Consider the following 25031-nt stretch of genomic DNA (forward strand, 5'->3'; position numbering starts at 1 on the left):
TGTATATACATCACATAGAATACTCTGAAACTGCTGTGTTTTATATATACTGCTCAAAAAAATAAAGGGAACACTCAAATAACACATCCTAGATCTGAATGAATGAAATATTCTCATTGAATACTTTGTTCTGTACAAAGTTGAATGTGCTGACAACAAAATCCCACAAAAATCATCAATGGAAATCACATTTATTAACCAATGGAGGCCTGGATTTGGAGTCACCCCCAAAATTAAAGTGGAAAAACACACTACAGGATGATCCAACTTTGATGTAATGTCCTTAAAACAAGTCAAAATGAGGCTCAGTATTGTGTGTGGCCTCCACGTGCCTGTATGACCTCCCTACAATGCCTGGGCATGCTCCTGATGAGGGTGCGGATTGTCTCCTGTGGGATCTCCTCCCAGACCTGGATTAAAGCATCCGCCAACTCCTGGACAGTCTGTGGTGCAACCTGACGTTGGTGGATGGAGCGAGACATGATGTCCCAGATGTGCTCAATTGGATTCAGGTCTGGGGAACGGGCGGGCCAGTCCATAGCTTCAATGCCTTCATCTTGCAGGAACTGCTGACACACTCCAGCCACATGAGGTCTGGTATTGTCCTGCATTAGGAGGAACCCAGGGCCAACCGCACCAGCATATGGTCTCACAAGAGGTCTGAGGATCTCATCTCGGTACCTAATGGCAGTCAGGCTACCTCTGGCGAGCACATGGAGGGATGTGCGGTCCTCCAAAGAAATGCCACCCCACACCATTAGTGACCCACTGCTAAACCGGTCATGCTGAAGGATGTTGCAGGCAGCAGATCGCTCCAGACTCTGTCATGTTTGTCACATGTGCTTAGTGTGAACCTGCTTTCATCTGTGAAGAGCACAGGGCCCCAGTGGCGACTTTGCCAATCCTGGTGTTCTGTGGCAAATGCCAAGCATCCTCCACGGTGTTGGGCTGTGAGCACAACCCCCATCTGTGGACGTCGGGCCCTCATACCACCCTCATGGAGTTGGTTTCTAACCGTTTGTGCAGACACATGCACATTTGTGGCCTGCTGGAGGTCATTTTACAGGGCTCTGGCAGTGCTCCTCCTGTTCCTCCTTGCATAAAGGCAGAGGTACCGGTCTTGCTGCTGGGTTGTAGCCCTCCTACGGCCCCCTCCATGTCTCCTGGTGTACTGGCCTGTCTCCTGGTAGCACCTTCAGCCTCTGGACACTATGTTGACAGACACAGCAAACCTTCTTGCCACAGCTCGTATTGATGTGCCATCCTGGATGAGCTGCACTACCTGAGCAACTTCTGTGGGTTGTAGAGTCCGTCTCATGCTACCATGAGTGTGAAAGCACAACCAACAATCAAAAGTGACCAAAACATCAGCTAGAAAGCATTGGTACTGAGATCTTTCCTGTGGTCCCCACCTGCAGAACCACTCCTTTATTGAGGGTGTCTTGATAATTGCCAATAATTTCCGTCTATTGTCTATTCCATTTGCACAACAGCATGTGAAATTGATTGTCAATCAGTGTTGCTTCCTAAGTGGACAGTTTGATTTCACAGAAGTTTGATTCACTTGGAGTTATATTCTGTTGTTTAAGTGTTCCCTTTATTTTTTTGAGCAGTGTATATCACATAAGAGTCACTGAGACTGCTGTATATAAATCACATAGAAGTCACTGAGATTGCTGTATACATCACATAGGAGACATTGTGACCGCAGTATATATATCACCTAGGATACACTGAGACTGCAGTATACAGCAAATAGGAGACTCTCAGGCTGCGGTATATACTGAGACTACTGTATGTTAGAACTCTCCTGTTAGGTTTTTTCTATTTTGCTGGTCACATGACCTTTTTGCCTATTTAATCCTGCTCCGCCCTTCTGGCCATGCTGGACTTCATTGTAATTTCTACTCTTAAGCTAGCCAGGTGCTGTGTAACCATTCCCAGTCAGTTTAGCTAGGTCTTTTGACCTTTATGTTCTATGTTGTGTGTTTGTCTTTTTTCTGCTACAATTTCTGCTAGGAGGTGTCCATCTTTCTCCCAGTCCCTAGTTCTTGTAGGGATCCCTTCCTCACATCTATAGGTCTTCGTTCAGACTAGCTGAGGACTTTAGCGGGTCTGATCGCAGGATCAGGTTCCCCGTTACATCGTAGGGATCTAGCTTAGTTCTATTGTAGGGACAGATCTCCTGTCTTTCCTTAGTGCTTGTAGCCTATCATAACAGTAAGTCCAGCCCATAAATATCTCTAAGGAAAGACCTCCAGTTTCCATCATGGTGTTGGTTCAGGATTTGGCTCAACGCCTGCAGGGACTCTCTCTGGAGGTGGCCGAGCTCCAACAACACGTGAGTAGCTGTTCTGGAGCGCATTTTGTGGAGCCAAAGGTACGATTGCCTGATTTATTTTTTGGTGAACAACAAGATTTTTTTTCCTTTAAAAAAGCTTGTTTATTGTATTTTCATTTGAGACCCAGATCCTCTGGATGAATCACAGCGCATAGGGTTCATAATGTCACTTTTGTGCAAAGAACCTCAGGGATGGGCCTTTTCTCTCCAACCTAGTGATCCGTGCTTTAGATCAGTGGATAGTTTTTTTTCTGCTTTGGGGTTGTTGTATGATGATCCTGATCGTGTCTCATCAGCTGAGACGGAATTGAGACTTTTGAGACAGGGATCAGGTAATGTGGAAAATTATTGTACTCACTTCCGTCGGTGGTCTGCTCAGGTGGGGTGGAACGATTCAGCTCTGAAAAGTTTGTTTCTTGCTGGGCTAGGTGAAAGGGTTAAAGATCTGCTCATTGCTTATCCTACACCTTGGAACTTGCAGGAGGCAATGAAATTAGCTATACCGGTGGACAGGAGACTGCGTGCAAGGGTTAATGAGAGTAAATCCTTTGCCATGTCAGCTCCTAGTCTTGAGAGGGTCTGTACTGACATTGGAGAGCCGATGGAGATTGGGGCGATGTCACCCTGCTCTCAGGAAAAAGACCACAGGTTTTCTGAAGGTTTGTGCTTTTATTGCGGAAAATCTGACCACTTTATTAAGAACTGTGAGCTTCGTTTGAACAAAGAAAAAAAAAGGTCAGTTACGCCCATATTGCCTGTTTAAATTCTAAGGGGGAGTTTGCAGTATCTCGTCGCTTGGAAGGGTTTCAGTCCCGAGGATAACTCATGGGTGAGGGCGGATGATGTTTCTGCTTCCAGACTTGTCAGAGCGTTTCACAGGAGGTTTCCTGATAGGCCTGGTCCTAGGGGATCCGGAGGATCCTCTTAAAAGAGGGGGTACTGTTAGAACTCTCCTGTTAGGTTTTTTCTATTTTGCTGGTCACATGACCTTTTTGCCTATTTAATCCTGCTCCGCCCTTCTGGCCATGCTGGACTTCATTGTAATTTCTACTCTTAATCTAGCCAGGTGCTGTGTAACCTTTCTCAGTCAGTTTAGCTAGGTCTTTTGACCTTTATGTTCTCTGTTGTGTGTTTGTCTTTTTTCTGCTACAATTTCTGCTAGGAGGTGTCCATCTTTCTCCCAGTCCCTAGTTCTTGTAGGGATCCCTTCCTCACATCTATAGGTCTTCGTTCAGACTAGCTGAGGACTTTAGCGGGTCTGATCGCAGGATCAGGTTCCCCGTTACATTGTAGGGATCTAGCTTAGTTCTATTGTAGGGACAGATCTCCTGTCTTTCCTTAGTGCTTGTAGCCTATCATAACACTGTATACATCACATAGAATACAATGAGACTGCTGTTATACATCAGATACACTGAGGCTACTATATATATATACATCACATAGGATACACTGAAACTGCTGAATACATCACGTAGATAGGAGACTATGAGACTGCTGTGTACATTACATGGGAAACACTAAAACTGTTGCATACATCACATAAGATCCACTAAGACTGCTGTATAGATATCACATAGTATTCACTGAGGCTGCTGTCTATGTATCACATAAAAAATACTGAGACTACTGCATACATCACATAGGATACATTGAGACTAGGGATGGGCAAACCCGAACGGTAAAGTTTGGGGTTAGTACCGGACACCTAGTGTCTCCCAGAAGTTCGTGTTACTATTCAGGTTCAACAGCCGAATAAAACTTGTTAAAAGGCTCCAACGCAGCTAACGAACAAGCTTTAAGACTGTGGGCACTTCTGGCACCATCACACCCAAGCCAAGTATTGGCATGGCTTTTATTGGACAGCGCTACCCATGACCCAGCTTGTTAAAGCCGGATCACGGATGGCGTCAGAGACAGTGTAAGAGAAATAAATAATTAAATAATTTAAAAAAATGACATGGGGTCCCCCCAATTTTGATAACCAGCCCAGGTAAGGCAGACAGCTGCGGGCTTAGGCTGGGAAGGTCCCTGGTAATTGGGCCTGTCCCAGCCTAAAAATATCAGTCTGCAGCAGCCCCATAATTGGCATATCAATTGATACACCAATTCTGGCGCTTTGCCCGGCTCTTTCCAATTGCGCTGGTGTGGTGACAATCAGGGTGATAGCAGTTAGGGTTGAAGACAGCTGTGATTTGTCAAAAATCATGGCTGAAATCAACCCATGGGGTTAGTAATGGAGAGGTGTCTATTAGACACCCCCATGACTAACCCGGTAATTAAAAATAAAAACACACACACAGAAAAAAAACAATTTATTTGAGAAAAAACACACACAGAAAAACTTTATTTTAATAAAGACTCCCTCACACTTTCCCTTGTTCTCCAATTTATTAAAAAAAAGTTCCTACGAAGCTCCTCCGTCGTAGTCCACGATGTCTCCGGCGTCTCTGAATAGCAGTAAAGTAATGCCATTCACAGACGCAAGGTGCTGACTACAATTCTCTTCAGAGCCGCTGGCTCAATGCTTCTCTCAATGAAAGCCAGAAGCTCTGCTGAGAGTTGTTGTCACTACCCAGCACCTGTGAAAAGCATACATACATACAATGATTAAGGACCATAGGGTCTGAAACGAGTCTGTACATCACCTCCTCCCGTGGGGGCTGTGACTTTTCTGCATATGATTTTTAAAATACTTTTCCAATAAAGGATTATTGATTTTAAAGAAGACTTTTGGATGCTGGATCACTCCTTTTTTTTTCCTAGAAAAAAATCTGTTTCACGTATGCAACAAAAAAGTCGGTCATGTAATTGTGGGGGCTATTGGTTACGCTTTTAGATTAAATGTACCACTCTTCTGATAAACTCTATCCCAATTCAACTTTTGTAGAACACCTTCTGTTGAAGACCATTAAGCTCTATCGGGAATATTTGGTGCTTTATTATGGAGAGGATTTCAGATCATGATAGTTTAAAAGTAATTCAAGTCTGCACAAGCAAAGCATTGGCAGATCATTATAAAGATTTACAATCAAAGTTGAACATTTTTATGATTGCGTGGATTTACTCTTTATTGGAGCGTATTAGAACAGATTCACTATGTAAAGGTGATAATAATCCTTCCTTAATAGAGTAATCAAAGATGGAATTTCAATAACAGAGGAGTATATATGAAATTTGGATTAGTACTATACTAAAGCAGGATCAATATTCTCTCTAAGCTTTTAAATCATTAGATGCAAATCCTCTTTGGAGGAGACATTAAAGACATTGCTGGAAGTGTTCAGCAATCACACCTTAGCTTAATACAAGGCTTTTGAAGAAGTTTATGACAAGTTACATACAACTTTCCATCAACTTTCATTAATTGCAAAATAGATGTAATGTTCCCCTCATTCCAAATATGTATCCATGTTATAATAACTTAAAAGATATATGCACAATTTTGCATCTCAAAAAGTTAAGCAAATGTGAAAGATATACGGTAATCATTATGATCCTTATTTATATGGTGCCAACATATTCCACAACACTTTACAATTCAGAGGGTACATGAACAAACAAAATAAGATATTAGAGGTACAAGTAACTACAAAAAACACAAAGTGTGGGGCCTTCAAACAAGCTTGCAATCTATTAGGAAAATGGGGGTGACATTAAAGGTGAAAGTACTTCATTTGTAATTTAGTCCAGCCATCACAAAATTGACCTACAGTGGTGGCCAAAAGTATTGGCACCCCTGCAATTCTGTCAGATAATACTCAGTTTCTTCCTGAAAATGATTGCAATCACAAATTCTTTGGTATTATTATCTTCATTTAATTTGTCTTCAATGAAAAAACACAAAAAGAATTGTCCTAAAGCCAAATTGGATATAATTCCACACCAAACCTAAAAAAGGGGGTGGACAAAAGTATTGGCACTGTTTGAAAAATCATGTGATGCTTCTCTAATTCATGTAATTAACAGCACCTGTAACTTACCTGTGGCACCTAACAGGTGTTGGCAATAACTAAATCACACTTGCAGCCAGTTAACATGGATTAAAGTTGACTCAACCTCTGTCATGTGTCCTTGTGTATACCACATTGAGCATGGAGAAAAGAAAGAAGACCAAAGAACTGTCTAAGGACTTGAGAAACCAAATTGTGAGGAAGCATGAGCAATCTCAAGGCTACAAGTCCATCTCCAAAGACCTGAATGTTCCTGTGTCTTCCATGCGCAGTGTCATCAAGAAGTTTAAAGCCCATGGCACTGTGGCTAACCTCCCTAGATGTGGACGGAAAAGAAAAATTGACGAGAGATTTCAACACAAGATTGTGAGAATGGTGGATGAAAAACCTCGACTAACATCCAAACAAGTTCAAGCTGCCCTGCAGTCCGAGGGTACAACAGTGTCAACCCGTACTATCCGTCGGCGTCTGAATGAAAAGGGACTGTATGGTAGGATACCCAGGAAGACCCCACTTCTTACCCCGAGACATAAAAAAGCCAGGCTGGAGTTTGCCAAAACTTACCTGAGAAAGCCTAACACGTTTTGGAAGAATGTTCTCTGGTCAGATGAGACAAAAGTAGAGCTTTTTGGGAAAAAGCATCAACATAGAGTGTACAGGAAAAAAAAAGGCATTCAAAGAAAAGAACACGGTCCCTACAGTCAAACATGGCGGAGGTTCCCTGATGTTTTGGGGTTGCTTTGCTGCCTCTAGCACTGGACTGCTTGACCGTGTGCATGGCATTATGAAGTCTGAAGACTACCAACAAATTTTGCAGCATAATGTAGGGCCCAGTGTGAAAAAGCAGGGTCTCCCTCAGAGGTCATGGGTCTTCCAGCAGGACAATGACCCAAAACACTTCAAAAGCACTATAAAATGGTTTGAGAGAAAGTACTGGAGACTTCTAAGGTGGCCAGCAATGAGTCCAGACCTGAATCCCATAGAACACCTGTGGAGAGATCTCAAAATGGCAGTTTGGAGAAGGCACCCTTCAAATATCAGGGACCTGGAGCAGTTTGCCAAAGAAGAATGGTCTACAATTCCAGCAGAGCATTGTAAGAAACTTATTGATGGTTACCGGAAGCAGTTGTTCACAGTTATTTTGGCTAAAGGTTGTGCAACCAAGTGTTAGACTGAGGGTGCCAATACTTTTGTCTGGCCCATTTTTGGAGTTTTGTGTGAAATGATCAATGATTTGATTTTTGCTTCATTCTCTTTTGTGTTTTTTCCTTGCAAGCAATTTAAATGAAGATAATAAGACCAAAGAATTTGTGATTGCAATCATTTTCAGGAAGAAACTGAGTATTATCTGACAGAATTGCAGGGGTGCCAATACTTTTGGCCACCACTGTATATGCTTTTGTGATAATAAGGATATAATAAACTGGAAACCAAGCAACATTATAATAATAATGTTAATAATAACAGAAGGTGAAGATAAGACCTTAAAGGCATTGTCCACTAGCGGTCATCCCTTATAAATTACCACATAGTGTTGCCTATAATAGAAAAAAAATCTATAGTAATACTCATCTCACAGACTGGCGACACTTCTCTGTTTTAAGCCATTTGTCCCTTGCTGGTCTTGTGACATAAAGAATGCCACATGACTGCTGCAGCCAATCAGTGACTGCTGATTGGCTACAGATTTACAATTCTATCAGAAAAGAAGTCTATGCAGGCTGCAGTCAATCACAGGCCCCTGATTACCTGCAACAGTCAAATGACTTTGTTTATGTCAGTAGACTGGCAGAGGACACAGGTGTCAATGTGGAGAACCCATGCCAGTCCAGGAGGTAAGTAAAAATCTCTTTATTGTATGCAGTACTCTGAGGCCATTCATTAGAGGTTGGCCAGTAGCGGACAACCTTGTAATCAATAATTATTTGAGTTGTAACAATGGAAGCAGTGCAGATCTTTTTTCACATAATTGTCTATGTTTCAACACTTTCATTTGAACCCTTATAAAAATATTTTAGAAAAGTCTCCAACATTAACTAATATTAAAGGGAATCTATCTGCAGGAACTAACACTGTGTTAGTTTTCAAAGACAAGTCCAGCAATACGTTTAAATTTTCAGTCTGTTGCTATATTACTGAGAAATCAGAGTTTGAATTGATATGCAAATGGCCATGATATATCTGTAGCCTCTGTCACTCCAGCTCTATTCCCTGCTCAGCACGACTCCTCCTGCTTGACTGATAGCTCCTTTGCCTGTAGTCACAGAGCATAGAGATGATGTCATTGAAAAATACAACTCGTCCTGCCAAAAAACAAGTCTCCACGCAACTATGCCGACGGAAAAATGAAAAAAAAAGTTTTGGTTCTTGGAAGAAGGGGAGAAAAAAACAAAAGTGGTAAAACTGAAAATCGCAATGTTGGGAGGGCGTTAAAATTGTGTTTTCTTTAAGGTTAGCCATACTGTAATCATTGGCACGTTATTTGTAATAGAGTGCTGCTTCCCATTTTGATAAACCGGAACATTAGGTAAAATGCATAATTGAGTTAAGTAGAAAAGATATCATTCATAAATTAATCATGTAAAATTCTTTCTACTGTGCAAATTCCTTTCCAAACACTTTAACTGTAAAATATTTTGAAACCTTTCGAAAGAGGTTCAAGTTGAATTAATGGAAGACATTGATGTTCTCATTGAGTTTTTCTTCATAGGCGTAAACATTTGACAATAAATTACTGCTACCTTTTGAATGAATACTTCCCGTATATTTTAATAGGAAATTATTGATTTTTTTTTCTTCCACATCTCTCTCTCTCTCTGAAACATTACTTGGCCACTGAGAATTCTTGCATAGCTCTCTCTAATGTTAATCACTGTCAGACTCTGTCAGTACATTTTCGCCTGACATCATCTTGTGCTGATGTAAAAGAAATCATAGAAAAAGAACATAGCCTTAAAATAAGTCAACTCCTTAAATTTTACATAGCACATAAAAACATAAAGAAAATGTATAAGGTGAAGAGTGGTCTGCACATGATTGTAATTATGAAAATTGCATAAGATGACCCTCAGGAGTGTTGAAACATGGGCAACAGGTATCAGGCAGTGGCTGTATTATCTAACCCAGTCCGCTGATTGACAGGTCTCTTCCATTGGCAAGCGGGTAGGGAGAAACCACTGGGGACCCCCCTATCCGACTAGTCTACAGAGCAGTTAAGGTCCCCAGTGGCTACTTAAGTATGTTTTTACACTGAAACACAGCAGCATACCAGAGTTAAACATACCTGGATGAGATAATACAGCCAGTATCTGATACATGCTGCCCACGGATTTTGCAGCAGGTATCAGCTGATAGGTTTTTATTTTCATTTATTTTATTTGCTTATATAGCGCCACTAATTCCACAGTGCTTCTCAGACAATATTGGCACTGTCCCTGTTGGAGCTCACAATCTAAATTCCCTATCAGTATGTCTTTTGAGTGTGGGAGGAAACCGGGAACCCACGCAAACACGGGGAGAACATACAAACTCCTTGCAGATGTTATCCTTGGTGGGATTTGAACCCAGGACCCCAGCTTTGCAAGGCTGCAATGCTAACCACTGAGCCACCGAGCTGCCTCTTTAAATAATGCTGTTACCTTTAATTAAATGAAATCTAAGGTTATAGAATTTAAAAAAATTGTCATTTATTACTAAAATCATATTTAAAAAAGAGAAAAACAAAGTCATTATTTTATAACATATAAATTATTAGGGGAATAGAGATACAGTATATTCATTATTCAGCTAAGCCATAAATACCAATAAACTACTGGACAGTAAGTAAAATATTCGTGTGGTGTAGATGCTGGACGCAGAAATGAAAAAATGCCTTAGTCCTCATCAGAGCAGACTGAGTGCCGGACCAAGGCAAAGTGAATCTTTTTGCTAATTTGTACACATTTGTAGTGTGTACCTTTCTGTAGGATTTTGAACCTTATAATAAGCATACCCCAAGAGATACCATAGAAGGTTGTATTATGTTATCCATAACTGATAGTGGAATGTTTATAGTTAAAGGGAACCTGTCATGTAAAAAAGGTCTTTAACCTGCAGATATAGGGTTAATCTGCAGGCTAATAGCATTCTGATGCTGCTGGTGCCCGCACTGAGAGCCCTGTTGCCAGCAGGAAATTAACTTTATTCCTCGGGCGTTAAGTCATAGGAGTGGACCGGCGCGGCTTCAGTCATCACACAGTACATAGTGAGTGACGGCTGTAACTGCTTTCCCAGCACTGACTGGCAGCCAGCTCTAATGCTGAGCCAGCCGTCAGTCAGTGCCGGGACATGGTTTTATCCGCTGCTCACTATGTACTGAGCGGTGACTGAAACCACGCCAGTCCACCCTCATGACTGAAAGCAGAAGGCTGCCAGGAGGTATAAATTTAAAGAGGTGGTCCACTACATTGTATAATGCCCCCATCGATTTACACCTTTTAACCAAGTATTTTTGTAAATACCTTCTGCTTCCATATGTGCCTGTGAGCGGTACTATTGTTGACCGCTTAGTCCGCATCACATGACCCCGGTTGCAGCCACCGCTGACATCCACTGATGTCATATCAACTTCCAGATTTCCTGGATTCCACCAGGCATGACCCAGTCACATGCAGCCCACAGATTGACTGAGCTTTGGGGGGTGTTTCACCACATGTCACAACCCAGTATTCAGCGCGATACTGGGCTGGAAGGTTTTTCAAAAATACTTTGTTAAAAGGTGTAAATTGATGGGGGCATTATACAATGTAGTGGACCACCTTCTTAATTTCCTACAAGCAGTGGGGCTCTCGGTGTGAGTGCCGGACAGCTTCAGAATGCTCTTAACCTGCATATTAACTCCATATCTGCATTTTTTTTACATGACTGGTATCCTTGAAGGGAGGTCCACCAACTGGTCTGAGAGACCCCTGTTCTTCACATAGGGATAAGTGCCAGAGGTGAGACTAGCATTTATTGTAAATTTATGGAACATATCATGGATATGCCATAAAAATCCACATTGGAAATATCGTTTTAAATTCAGACCTGTTATTGATTAGGAGTTGTTAAAATAAAGAGGATTTTCCTGCAGTCATAGTTTCAGGTAAATACCATTTTAATAATGTGCAGCAGTCTAATAGGAAGTCCGGCTACAGGGAGAAAATGAACTTATATTCTCCCTGCAGCCTTTCGCTTCCACCCATCGAGGCGTTGCCAGGACAGTGAACAGTTAGTGTTTACTACACAGAGAGCTGTAATCACGCTCACTGCTCCTTGAATGATATCCTGATCTGCAGTGTATGTATGGAAGGACATGTTGGAGTTATTACAGTGCACTCACTGTGTAGTGAGTGCTGACCGTCCACTGCCCTGGCACTGCCAAGATGATTGGAAGCGAGCAGCTGCAGGAAACATATAAGCTTATTTTCTCCCTTCAGTCGCATTTCCAATTAGACTGCTGCACACAGGACCGAGTCAAGGGTTTTGCAGGCTAGAAAACTGCCTAGTGCCCTACCTCCTGCCTCTCCGAGGGAGTGCACTTTGGGAAAAAAAAAACATGGCTGAATGCCTGCAGCCGTCTGACTCCTTCCTCTGGCTGCAGGCATTCAGCACAGTGACGGCCAGGGCGCAGGCACACAGGGAGCAGTGTCAGTTACTCACACCACTCACCCCTCTCTCTGCCTGCGCTCCGGTACTGGCAACAGGCCACGCGGCTGTTATGGGGCTCCCACCCATTATCGCAAGTTCAACTGTATCGGCATCTTAGATGCCAACACAGTTGAAAGCAATGTTGAAACCGAGAGCTTCAGCTGATGCTCCCTCCCCCATCATTCTTCCTCGGCGTCTGATTTCTCAATGCTGCAGGCGTGATGAATTCACTTCATGGCGTTCCCTGCACTGAGATGTGTGGTGCTTCAGAAAGCTCGCTGCCAAGACCGGAGTCGGGGGAACAAGGAGGAGAGGTGAGAATTGTATTTTTTTTAAATCAGTAAGAATATTGTGGTGGCCAGAATACTGGAGCCCCCTAAAGACAGACTCTTATCTAAGAAGCTGTCTACAATGCCAAACATAGAGATCTCCTGCAGCCAACTGCATGGCGACTGTCTGTCATCTCTGAAATACCCGTGACAACTATGTAGAGGATTATGGGGAGAGCATTACACTATATGGAGGACTATGAAGAGTGCAATATACTATATGGAGGACTATGGGGAGTGCTTTATACTGTATGGAAGACTATGGAGAGTGAATTTTACTGTATGGAGGACTATGGGGACTGCATTATACTATATGGAGGACTATGGGGAGTGCATTATACTGTATGGAGGACTATGGGAAGTGCATTATATAGGAGTGCATTATATTATATGGAGGACTATGGGAAGTGCACTATACTATATAGAGGACTATGGGGAGTACATTATATTATATAGAGGACTATAAGGTGCATTATACTATATGGATGACATTATACTATATAGAGGACTATGGGGTGCATTAGACTATATGGAGGACTATATGGAAGGGTATGCGGGGCTATTTTAATATTTAGAGGGCTATGTGAGAGGCTTTATACTGTATGCAAGCAACTATACAGTGTGAAGGTTTGTGTGGGGTACATTATGCTGTGTGGGGGGCTTTGTGGGGGCCACATTACAGTGTGGAGAGGTGTGGGGCCATTATACTGTATGTAGGCTGTGGAGACCCGAGGGGTCAGTGGGTGATCTTGTCTGCTGGCCCGAGACCGCAGGGCTCATCCCACTGAATGCCCGCTCTCCTCTCCCGTGGGCATAATACTACTCAGACAACACAAGGTGAGGGTAAAACAGTGTGGCAATACTTTATTGAACCATCAAACAGACTAGAACAGTCCCAGCAAATACCCAAGATGTTGCAGATTACATAGTCTCACCCTTCCGTTGACTCACCTAGATTAGAGCAGCTGCAACTTCGGGGCTTCCAGGGCCGACTACCCCCACCAGTGGCACCCCACTTTTGGCAGCACAAACAGAGAGGAGGTAACGACAAGCTTAAGAAGCTGACAGTCCATTGAGGTGCGTGGCCAGGCAACCAGAGGGTCTCAACCTTGCTTCTTCAACCGTCTCCAAGGAGCCAGGTGATCGGTGGGTCCCAATTCTGGCTTCCCCGAACATATCCATGGGGCCAGTTGACCGGGGGCTCCCAATCCTGGCTTCCCCAAACATATCCTGTGGTTCAGTGATGGACAATGGAGTAGATCTGTATTCTTTCAGCTAGGGCCATTGTCCTTAAGGCTGGCATCCTGTAAAATGACAAATCTGTCTCCCTCTTGATGGAGCCATGATGTTCTGGCAGCTGTCCTGTAGTGTGCTCCTGGCTGTGATTTTATAAAGTTCCTCTCTCTTGGCAGAAGGATAGAAAATTCCTTTTTATACTCACATCTGTGGTTCAGGTCATCATCCAGAGGTCAGGGGGAAGTGGGATGAGATCAACTCCAATTGTTTGAGTATTTATAATTTATCCTTCAATGTTTGCAAGTTAACAAACTGCATGGCCTGGTCCAATGTGTAATCAACATATTAGCAAACATTGATTTTTCAATGACCCTGCATTCTTGTCTTGCAAAGATAGCAATAACTTGTAGGAACTGATATAAGAGGAAAACAGCAGCCATTCAACAATTTACAAATATCAATTCAACCTGCAAGAAGAGTCAACATTCAAGCTGATATGATCAATGGCTCAGGTCTCTTGACCTCCTGAAGAAAAATATGTCTGGCCTAATTAAGATTAAATGCTGTGTTGTCACATAGGCCCATTACACTGCATGGAAAGCTGTGTGGGGGTCACAGTTGGGGGGTCATACTGTGTTGGGGTCACCATACTTTTCCAGGGGAATTGAAGGGTGGGGTACAGTAGAGTCATCATACTGTGCGTGTGGAGTGTACTGTGGAGGAATTGACTGTGGGGGTATCTTACATTGTTTGAGAGGTGTACTTTTGTTGATAAAATACTTTATGAGTACAATGAAAGGAAAATCTAGGGCTCCAGTAAGATATTTTTTATGCAGAGGGCATTTTAATAACACTTTTATTTTACCGTCTGGGGATGTGCTACAAAAGACCGGAGAAGAGAGAAGACTTCAGAGAAGAGCTGTGGATGTGAAAAGTCATCATGCCGTCTGGTGAAGATGGAGACGAAAAGAAAGAAATGACTCAGAGAAGTTGTCACCTATTAGGTGCTTGAATGTAAATGTTTACACATGATACTGCTTGCGTTTTATCAGTATTGTGGTTCCTGTATGGTTCAAAGTCTGATAATGACTCATAAGAACAACTCCCAGCATCTCCTTACTATTGCTTAAGACATACTGGGAGTTGTAAGTTCATGACAGACAAGTGTATATGGGCCTGACTTGACATTGCAACTGATTGCTGTACTGATGGTGGTTCTAGTGACATATTCATGTACTAATGGTGGTTCTATAATGTATACATGTTTTGATGATGGTTCTGGTGTTGTACTTATTTACTGACTATTGTTCTCATGATGTATTTATGTACAGATGGTTCTAGTGACGCATTAATGTACTGATAGTAGTTCTGATGATGTATTCATATACTGATGATGGTTCTGGTGATGCATTTATCTACTGATAGTAGTTCTGGTGCGGTATTCATGGACTGATGGTGGTTCTAGTGACCTAGTTATTTACTGATGATGGTTCTGGTGCCGTATTTACGTACTAGTGATGGCTTTGGTGTTCTATTTATGTACTGATGATGATTTTGGTTTCGTATTGATGATGGTTCTGATTATGAATAAGTCACCAGAACAATCATCACTAAATGAATACATTAAAATTATCTGAAAAAGTCACCAAAACCACCATCAGTACAAGAATATGGCACTAGAACAACCATCACTACATGAATACATCAAAAGAACCACCATCCGTACAAGAATGCATCACCAGAACTACCATCTGTACAAGAATATGGCACCAGAATCACCATCAGTTTTGTTGCAAACTGTATTTGTCGCATGATGGATGTAAAAATTATCATATGCATCTCTTTATCTATAATGGGGTCTGTTTAGTTTCCATTAGGATATCTGCCAAATGCTGGACGCCTTAACTGAAACTAAACAGCCCCTATAATAGTTAAACTATATTGATTTCCATGACTGTTCTTGGGTTTGACATTTAAAATATAGGATGTTAGGGATGAATATAGCTATTTATTCCTTGTATTGTGTAAATGGTCCATAATCAATGAATGATTCTATACCTCACTTTGAAAATATACTCACTGTTGAGCCTCACCCTCAAAATGCATCTCTTTTTTTTACTTTTTCTGGTATTTTTTTGTGAAAATCAATTCTAGTGAATGTAGTCATCAGAGTTTGTTACTGGAAGGAAAGGAGGGGGGGCGTTAGGGGACCTGTTACTTTAGTCTCAGCAGGCTCAGGGTTCATTGGAGGTGTGAAGGGACCCATCGGCTTCATCTGCCTAGGGCAGCAAAATACCCTGACCCGGCCTTGGCTGCACATAATTAAAGTAAAAAACCCCAAGGAGATGAACAGGAATATAAGTTGGTGTGCAAGCAGCAAGTAAGCACATGTTCACACTGGCCACTAAACAGACAAAAACCCAAGATAAAAACATTATATGCAAATACCCTACAGTAAATAAATAAATGAGCCCTCAGCCCGTATCCACACGCATGTCACGTGACAAATGGTAAGGTTTTAATATTAGAGGTTAGGACTGTCCCGAATAGGGTCACCATGACGTGGTGGGATGGCTTTTAATATTTTTTTTAATCACAATTATGCTAACTAAGTACCCTATGTTATTTTCCTGCACTATTGCTGTTTATTTATTTATTTATTGCATGGTATTTCCTTATATTGATTTTATCTTGGGTTTTTGTCTGTTTAGTGACCGGTGTGAACATGTGCTTACATGCTGCATGCACACCAACGTATATTCCAATTCATCTCTTTGGGTTTTTATGTTTCAGTCTGTTTGCAGTCAGTGTATATAAAGGTGTGGTCAGCCTTTTTTTCTAGCTGGACATTACATTAACGCAGTTTCCCATGGTTGCGTGTCCACTAGCTGGGTCTGTCCTTCTCAGCCCTTGTACACACGTATGTCATGTGACAAATGGTAAGGTTTTAATATCAGAGGTTAGGACCGTCCCGAATAGGATCACCATGACGTGGTAGGATGGGTTTTGCATTTTTTTTAATCAAAATTATGTCAACTAGGTACCCTATGTTATTTTCATGCACTATTGCTGTTTATGTATTTATTTACCACAGGGTATTTGCTTATAATGTTTTTTTCTTGGGTTTTTACATGATAAAAATATTATTTACCTGCAGATTACCATTCTGACTGCAGGTAAAAACCCTTTTTTCTACTGTTGACAGGTTACCTTAAAAGGTATATTCTCAAATTGATTATTCAGTTGCACACTTTTCCTACCCTTTGGTTTCCTGCTTTGTCAGGGGTGGTATATTCCTGAAGACTGATAGTTCAAATCAATGGCATGGGAGAGAACTGTGTTCTCTCCCAGGATGTTAGTAGAGGCAGCTTTGTCTCTGTAGCTTGAGAGAAGTGCCCGCTGCATGGGCACTGACCAAGATAACAATGCATTCAGTATAATCATTATATTGAGCACTTTGATATCTTTGTAGCCACTTTTCCAGAACACAGTAGCCGTTGACAAATTCATATCTACTGTAGCATACAGTTATATGAAAAAGTTTGGGCACCCCTATTAATCTTAAGCTTATTGTTTTATAAAAATTGGTGTTTTTGCAACAGCTATTTCAGTTTGATCTATGTAATAACTGTTGGACACAGTAATGTTTCTGCCTTGAAATGAGGTTTATTGTACTAACAGAAAATGTGCAATCTGCATTCAAACAAAATTTGACACGTGCATAAGCATGGGCACCTCACCAGAAAAGTGACATTAATATTTAGTAGATCCTCCTTTTGCAAAAATAACAGCCTCTAGTCGCTTCCTGTAGCTTTTAATGAGTTCCTGGATCCTGGATGAAGGTATTTTTGACCATTCCTCTTTACAAAACAATTCCAGTTCAGTTAAGTTTGATGGTCGCCGAGCATGAACAGCCCTCTTCAAATGATCCCACAGATGTTCAATGATATTCAGGTCTGGGGACTGGGATGGCCATTCCAGATCATTGTAATTGTTCCACTGCATGAATGCCTGAGTAGATTTGGAGCGGTGTTTTGGATCAATGTCTTGCTGAAATATCCATCCCCTGCGTAACTTCAACTTTATCACTGATTCTTGAACATTATTGTCAAGAATCTGCTGATACTGAGTGGAATCCATGCGTCCCTCAACTTTAACAAGATTCCCGGTGCCGGCATTGGCCACACAGCCCCAAAGCATGATGGAACCTCCACCAAATTTTACTGTGGTTAGCAAGTGTTTTTCTTGGAATGCTGTGTTTTTTTGCCGCCATGCATAACGCCTTTTTGTATGACCAAACAACTCAATCTTGGTTTCATCAGTCCACAGGACCTTCTTCCAAAAAGAAATTGGCTTCTCCAAATGTGCTTTTGCATACCTTAGCCGACACTGTTTGTGGCGTGCTTGCAGAAACGGCTTCTTTCGCATCACTCCCATACAGCTTCTCCTTGTGCAAAGTGCGTTGTATAGTTGACCGATGCACAGTGACACCATCTGCAGAAAGTTGATGCTGCAGCTCTCTGGAGGTGGTCTGAGGATTGTCCTTGACTGATCTCACCATTCTTCTTCTCTGCCTTTCTGATGTTTTTCTTGGCCTGCCACTTCTGGCCTTAACAAGAACTGTCCCTGTGTTCTTCCATTTCCTTACTATGTTCCTCACAGTGGAAACTGACAGGTTAAATCTCTGAGACAGCTTTTTATATCCTTCCCCTGAACAACTATGTTGAATAATCTTTGTTTTCAGATCATTTGACAGTTGTTTTGAGGAGCCCATGATGCCACTCTTCAGAGGAGATTCAAACAGGAGAACAACTTGCAAGTGGCCACTTTAAGTAGATTTTCTCATGATTGCATGCACCTGGCTCTGAAGTTCAAAGCTCAATGAGGTTACAAAACCAAAAAAAGTGCTTTAGTAAGTCAATAAAAAGTAGGTAGGAGTATTTAAAACAAGAAAATGATAAGGGTGCCCATACTTATGCACCTGTCAAATTTTGTTTGAATGCAGATTGAACATTTTCTGTTAGTACAATAAACCTCATTTCAAAGCAGAAACATTACTGTGTCCAACAGTTATTATATATATGAAACTGAAATAGCTGTAGCAAAAACACCAATTTTTATAAAACATTAATCTTAAGATTAATAGGGGTGCCCAAACTTTTTCATATAACTGTATATACTGCAGTGGTCAGTGAGTGGATTGCCTTACCTTGATTGAAGCTAGTGCTTCCTGGGAGCTAGACACTCACTGCCCAGTGTGCTGCTAGTAGGAGTGGGGCTTACTGGCCACTCAGTTAAGATTCCCTAGGGGTTGCTCTTGGCATTCTGTATTATATTCAGGTTTTTTTGTGCCCAGAGAAACCTCCCTCCCCCCACTTATGACATACACCATATATTTTCTCTTTTGTCATAAACTGTTAGAAAACTGAAATGGAAAGACTTGGAACTATAAACTTTCTTTTGTAAAGAACATAGAACATGCTAAGAAATTATTTTTACAGAACATTTGAGAAGCATCATAAAGCCAAATTTTGTACAATTGCTGATTAAGTTCATTTTGCTTTATTAATTACTCTTCATTTAGATGAACTCATTTTCATTCATTTTGTTGTCCTTGCTTGTTGCAACATATTACAGAGGACTAGATTCTTTTGTCTAGAGGAGCAGGAGACACAATGTTCAGATCTAAACTTAACAAAAGGGAGGAACAATATGGCAAGCTTGTGATGTAAAACCTCAAGGTTTTTTCCTACGTATTCTTTATTTAATCTTACAGCTCAGTAAAATACCTTGAACCTGTTTGCATATACAGTGAGTGCATGATTTATCTATCTCTTTATATATGCATGTCTATATGCACAGTATCTATCTATCTACAGGTGCATCTCACTAAATTAGAATATTATAAAAAAGGTAATTTATTTCAGTTCTTCAATACAAAAAGTGAAACTCATATTATATAAAGTCATTACAAACAGAGTGATCTCTTTCAAGTGTTCATTTCTGTTAATGTTGATGCTTATGGCTTACAGCCAATGAAAACACAAAAGTCATTATCTCAGTTAATTAGAATACTTTATAACAACAGCTTGTAAAATGTTTTTAAAATCCGAAATGTTGGCCTACTGAAATGTATGTTCAGTAAATGCACTCAATACATCAATGTGGCGTGGTATGGAGGTGATCAGCCTGTGGCACTGCTGAGGTGTTTTGGAAGCCCAGGTTGCTTTGATAGCAGCCTTCAGCTCGTCTGCATTGTTGGGTCTGGTGTCTTTCATCTTTCTCTTGACAATACCCCATAGCTTCTCTATGAGGTTAAGGTCAGGCGAGTTTGCTAGCCAATCAAGCACAGTGATACTGTTGTTTTTAAACCAGGTATTGGTACTCTTGGCAGTGTCGACAGGTGCCAAGTCCTGCTGGAGAATGAAATTTCCATCTCCAAAAAGCTTGTCGGCAGAGGGAAGCATGAAGTGCTCTAAAATTTCCTGGTAGATGGCTGCGCTGACTTTTGTCTTGATAAAACACAGTGGACCTACACCAGCAGATGACATGGCTCCCCAAACCATCACTGATTGTGGAAACTTCACACTAGACCTCAAGCAGCTTGGATGGTGTACCTCTCCACTCTTCCTCCAGACTCTGGGATCTTGATTTCCAAATGAAAATTGGAACTCTGGAACCTTGTGGAGTGTGTCAATGACTGCCTTCTGGACATCTGTCAAGTCAACAGTCTTCCCCATGATTGTGGAGCCTACTGAAACAGACTAAGGGACCTTTTTAAATGATTAGGAAGCCTTTGCAGGTGTTTTTTAGTAAATTATTTTAATTTACTGAGATAATGATATTTATGTTTTCATTGGCTGTAAGCCATAATCATCAACATTAACAGAAATAAACACTTGAAATAGATCACTCTGTTTGTAATGACTCTATATAATATATGAGTTTCACTTTTTGCATTGAAGAACTGAAATACATTAACTTTTTGATGATATTCTAATTTAGTGAGATGCACCTGTAGTCTATGTTGGTGAAGTGGAGTGAGAAAAATATAGGCATAAATTAAATTTATGGGATCAAATAACTAAAAATTGGCATGTGCATATGTATTCACCACTTTTGCTATGAAACTCTTAAAAAATTCTGAAACAAGCAATTACCTTCATAAGTAGCATGCTTAGTGAAAGGAAGTCCACCTGTGTGCAATCTAAGTTTCATATCGTCTGTTAGTATATACATAACTTTTCTGAAAGGCCACAGAGGCATCAACACCATCAAACAAGAGGCACCACGAACCAAACAACACCATGAAGACCAAGGAGATCTCCAAACAAGTCAGGGACAAGTTGTTGAGAAGTAAGAGTCAGGGTTGGGTCATAAAAAAATATCCCAATCTCTGATGATACCCCGAAGCACCATCAAATCCATCATCATCAAATGGAAAAAATATGGTACCACAACAAACCTGCCAAGAAAGGGCTGCTCACCAAAGCTCACAGCCCGGGCAGTGAGGGCATTAATCTGAGAGGCAGCACAGAGACCAAAGGTAACCCTGAAGGAGCGACAGAGTTTCCAAGCAGAGACTGGAGTATCTGTCCATACGACCACAATAGTCGTACACTCCATAGAGGTGGCCTTTATTGAATAGTGGGCAGAATAAAAGCCTTTACTTACACACAACAATTTTAAGGCTCATTTTGATCTTGCCAAAAGACATGTGGGAGACTCCCAAAATGTATGGAGGAAGGTGCTGTGGTCAGATGAGACCAAAATTTAACTTTTTCGCCACCACAGTAAACGCTATGTCGGGCGCATAACCAACACATCTCATCACCCCAAGAACACCATCCCCAAAGTGAAACATGGCGGGGGTAGCATCATGCTGTCGGAATGTTTTTCGGCAGCAGGGACAGGGAGAATGGTCAGAGTTGAAGGGAAGATGGATGGTGCGAAATACAGGGATATTCTTGAGCAAAACCTGTTTCATTCTGTCAGTGATTTGAGACTGGGACAGAGGTTTACCTTTCAACAAGACAATGACTCAAAGCATACTGCTAAAGTAACACTTAAGTGTTTTTTGGGGGAAAGTGTAAATGTTTTGGAGTGGCCTAGTCAAACCCCAGACCTTAATCTAATTGAGAATGTGTGGTCAGACTTGAAGTTTGCTGTTCACCAGAGGAAACCATCTAACTTGAAGGAGCTGGAGCAGTTTTGCCTTGAGGAATGGGCAAATATCCCAGTGGCAAAATGTGGAAAGCTCATAGAAACTTATCCAAAGTGACTTGCAGCTGTAATTGCAAGTACTGACTTTAGGGGGTGAATTGTTATGCACACTATAGTTTTCAGTTATTATGTCCTATTTGTTGTTTGCTTCACAATAAAAAGAAAACCAAATGTTCACAGTTGTAGGCATGTTCTTTACATGAACTGATGCAAACCCTAAAAAACCCTGTGAAATTCTACTGCAGGCTGTGAGGTAGCAAAACACGTAAAAAGCCAATGGGGGTGAATACTTTCGCAAGCCACTGAATCTATTGTTGAAAGAAAACAATAGTGTTGAAAATTATGGGTTCAAGACACAGGTCCCTAATATTGTGCCTTTTTACAAAATAAGTATCACAGAACAATCAACACTTCAATAGTGTGATAGTGAAAACAAATATATAAGGGTTTATTTGCCAAGATATGGGTGCAATGTTTTGGCTCTATTTACACTGAGCCTTCCTCAATGAACAGCATGGTATATAGAGTGTGTATAGATAGATAAAATACATAATTACTAGTGTTGAGCATTCCGATACTGAAATATCGGGTATCGGCCGATATTCGCAGTATCGGAATTCCGATACTTAATTCCGATACTTTTGCAATATCGTATACCGTAATCGGAAGTTCCCATAATGCAATGAGCCATTTTCATTTTATTCAGCCAATGAGGATCCTAAGAAGTGTGGGCACATCCTGTTAGGCATGTAGGCATCTTAACTAATGGCATTGCTGTGATTGGCTGCTGAAATGATGTCATGATGCACTATAAAAGCCGCTGCCGCCATTTTGAGCTCACTCTGCTGTGAATTCAGTTAGGGATAGGACGCTGTTGTTCTGAGGGACAGTTTTAGCTACCTATTTGGTCTATTCTGCTTTACCCAAGCTACTTTATAAATCGCTGTGCCTTGCAGTGCTAGTGCACAGTTCTCTGTGCTGTTCACCGCTTTCTGCAAGGTCTCTGTGTGTGAGTGCAGCTCACCCTGTAGTGTGTACTTCAACCACGTCTGGTTGTAGTGCACTCAGTGTGTGTCACTGCCTCATACATTATCCTTTTTTGCCAATTCATAATTTTTCCTGATATCTCCTATTAGTGTGGTGGTTCCATCCGTATTCAGCTAAATTGGTTCCAAACACACTATATAGGAGTAGATAGAGAAATTTTTTTGGTCTTGCAGCGCTAGTGCACAGTGCTCTGCATCTGTGCTTGACTCGCCCCCTGGGCCGTGGGGCACTCGGATCCGGGCAATAGGGAGACGATGGGGGTAGTAGTGGCGACCCGGTTCCGTGGCTCAGGGTGGTCAGGCCAATGGTAGTCTGCTATGTTCTGCTGATAATGTCCGACTACGCCAACCGTGGATTTGCGGTCATTAGGTACCGCCGCTGCAAGGCAGACCGCTGGGGCTGATGAGGTGTGCAGCTGGGATGGTGTGACTCCCCACGGGAAGAGTGCGGCCCCAGGGCAGTGTAGTGGATGTTGGGAGTGATGGTAGTGAGAGTCCCGGTGCTGATAGTGCTGGAGGAGCAAGGAGCACACAGACAACAAGTTGCAGTCCAGGGTCTTTACTGAAACAGGTAAACTGACCCATAAACAGTCCCGGCTAGGAGGGGATCTGGATGTCTGAGAGCAACGGGGAAATTGGCCCTGGTCAGGGTGAGGGTGTAGGCCTACCGTGCTTTCTGCGCTCCTTCTGGCTATCTCCTCCTGATAGGGTAACAGCCCACGTTTCCGAGCTTTCCGTGTTTTCTCGCCTGTATGGCCTGCGACGTGGGTTCCTTTCTGCTCCCAGCCTTGTACGGCTTTACTGGTCCCTTCGGTTGTGGCAGGGCCTCCAGGCTTCTTAGGCCAAGGAATGTGCAGTCCCTTGCGGACTGGTTCTCTGCTGGGCGATGTGGAATCCTTCCAGCCTCAGACACCAAAGTCTGGTAAAATTAAGTCCTTTCTCTGCCAAGACAGGCTCTCTTCGCCTCTTGTCTCTGGCTTGTGGCTCTCCTCCTGCCACACTTCCTCTTAGGTGCAATCAACTTTCTGTCCCTGCTCCACTCTGGGACACGTCTCAGTGCTGAGACAGGCTTTCCAGTTCTCTCTAACCCTGCCCTCAGTACCAGCTTTTATAGGGGCAGCCTGCTCCCCCTACTGGCCTGAGACAGGAGGCATTGCATGCTAATGTTCCCCTGACCAGAGAACCTCCCCCTTGCTCTCAGACACAGCTTTAATTACACTTGTGGCATCCAGGTCAGGGTGACACATTCCCCCCTAGTGAAATTTAGTACTCCGGGACTAAACAATAAACAAAGACAATATGCATAACTATAAAACATTAATAGACAGACGACGCACAGATTGAGTTCTTAAGGTCACAGTGTGGTCTGTGACCGGGTGTCCATATCACCAATACAACGGGGAGCCTTAACCAGGTGGGGGTCTGTCCTACCCCAAGTCCTTTACAGTCTTAGTTCATTTCTGGGTTAGGCTCAGAATGCAGTCCATACAAGGTCCCAGTTATAAAAAGTCCATAACCTGTGAGTCCTTACGGTAGCTGCAAGAAACTGAAACACACTATTAATAAACATGCAGGTAACTTGGCAAACATTTCAACATTTGGCAACAGGGTTATTTACAATTTAGTGCATCCTATATTCTCCAGCGAGCGGGTATCTGTCCCTTTGTGCTCCTGGTGGACCTCCTTAACCCACTGTCTGGTGGTGGACCAACCTGGCTTTCCCCACTAGCATTAGGGGTACAGCTACCAGCTGGGTGTACAGGTAGGGCAGGCAGCTGTCTGCGGGTCCTTTGACTTACCGCAGGCATGGCAGGCTCACTGTCAGCAGAGGGTTGACTCTCCTGGGCTGCTGGTACAGGCTCTTCTGCCTCTGGAACTGCTTGCTCCTCTTCACCTTCCGGCTCTGGTGTTGGTTGTTGCTGGGCCGGTTGCAGGAAATGCAGGACGGGTAACACTATGGCATCATTTATGCGAGTCCAGGACTGAGGGAACTCTCCGAGAACGGTGCTGATCATTTCTTCCTTGTCCTCTGCGGGTTCAAGGTCACTCTGATCCTCTTCTGCACTACGGAGTTGCTCGGGGCACCTTTTGAGGTGGTCTCTGGAGACGACACTAGTGGTTTGTCCTCCGTCCTTGGTGATTACGCACACCTTTGGGTTGTCGTGATCAGACTGCAGTACGGTGTAGGGTTCCCTTTCCTACTGGTCATCCAACTTATGTAGCCTTCTTTTTCGCT

The sequence above is a fragment of the Phyllobates terribilis genome, unplaced genomic scaffold (genome assembly GCF_046119375.1).
Source record: "Phyllobates terribilis strain yellow unplaced genomic scaffold, ASM4611937v1 Scaffold_1__5_contigs__length_1240528914, whole genome shotgun sequence".
Taxonomy (NCBI): Eukaryota; Metazoa; Chordata; class Amphibia; order Anura; family Dendrobatidae; genus Phyllobates; species Phyllobates terribilis.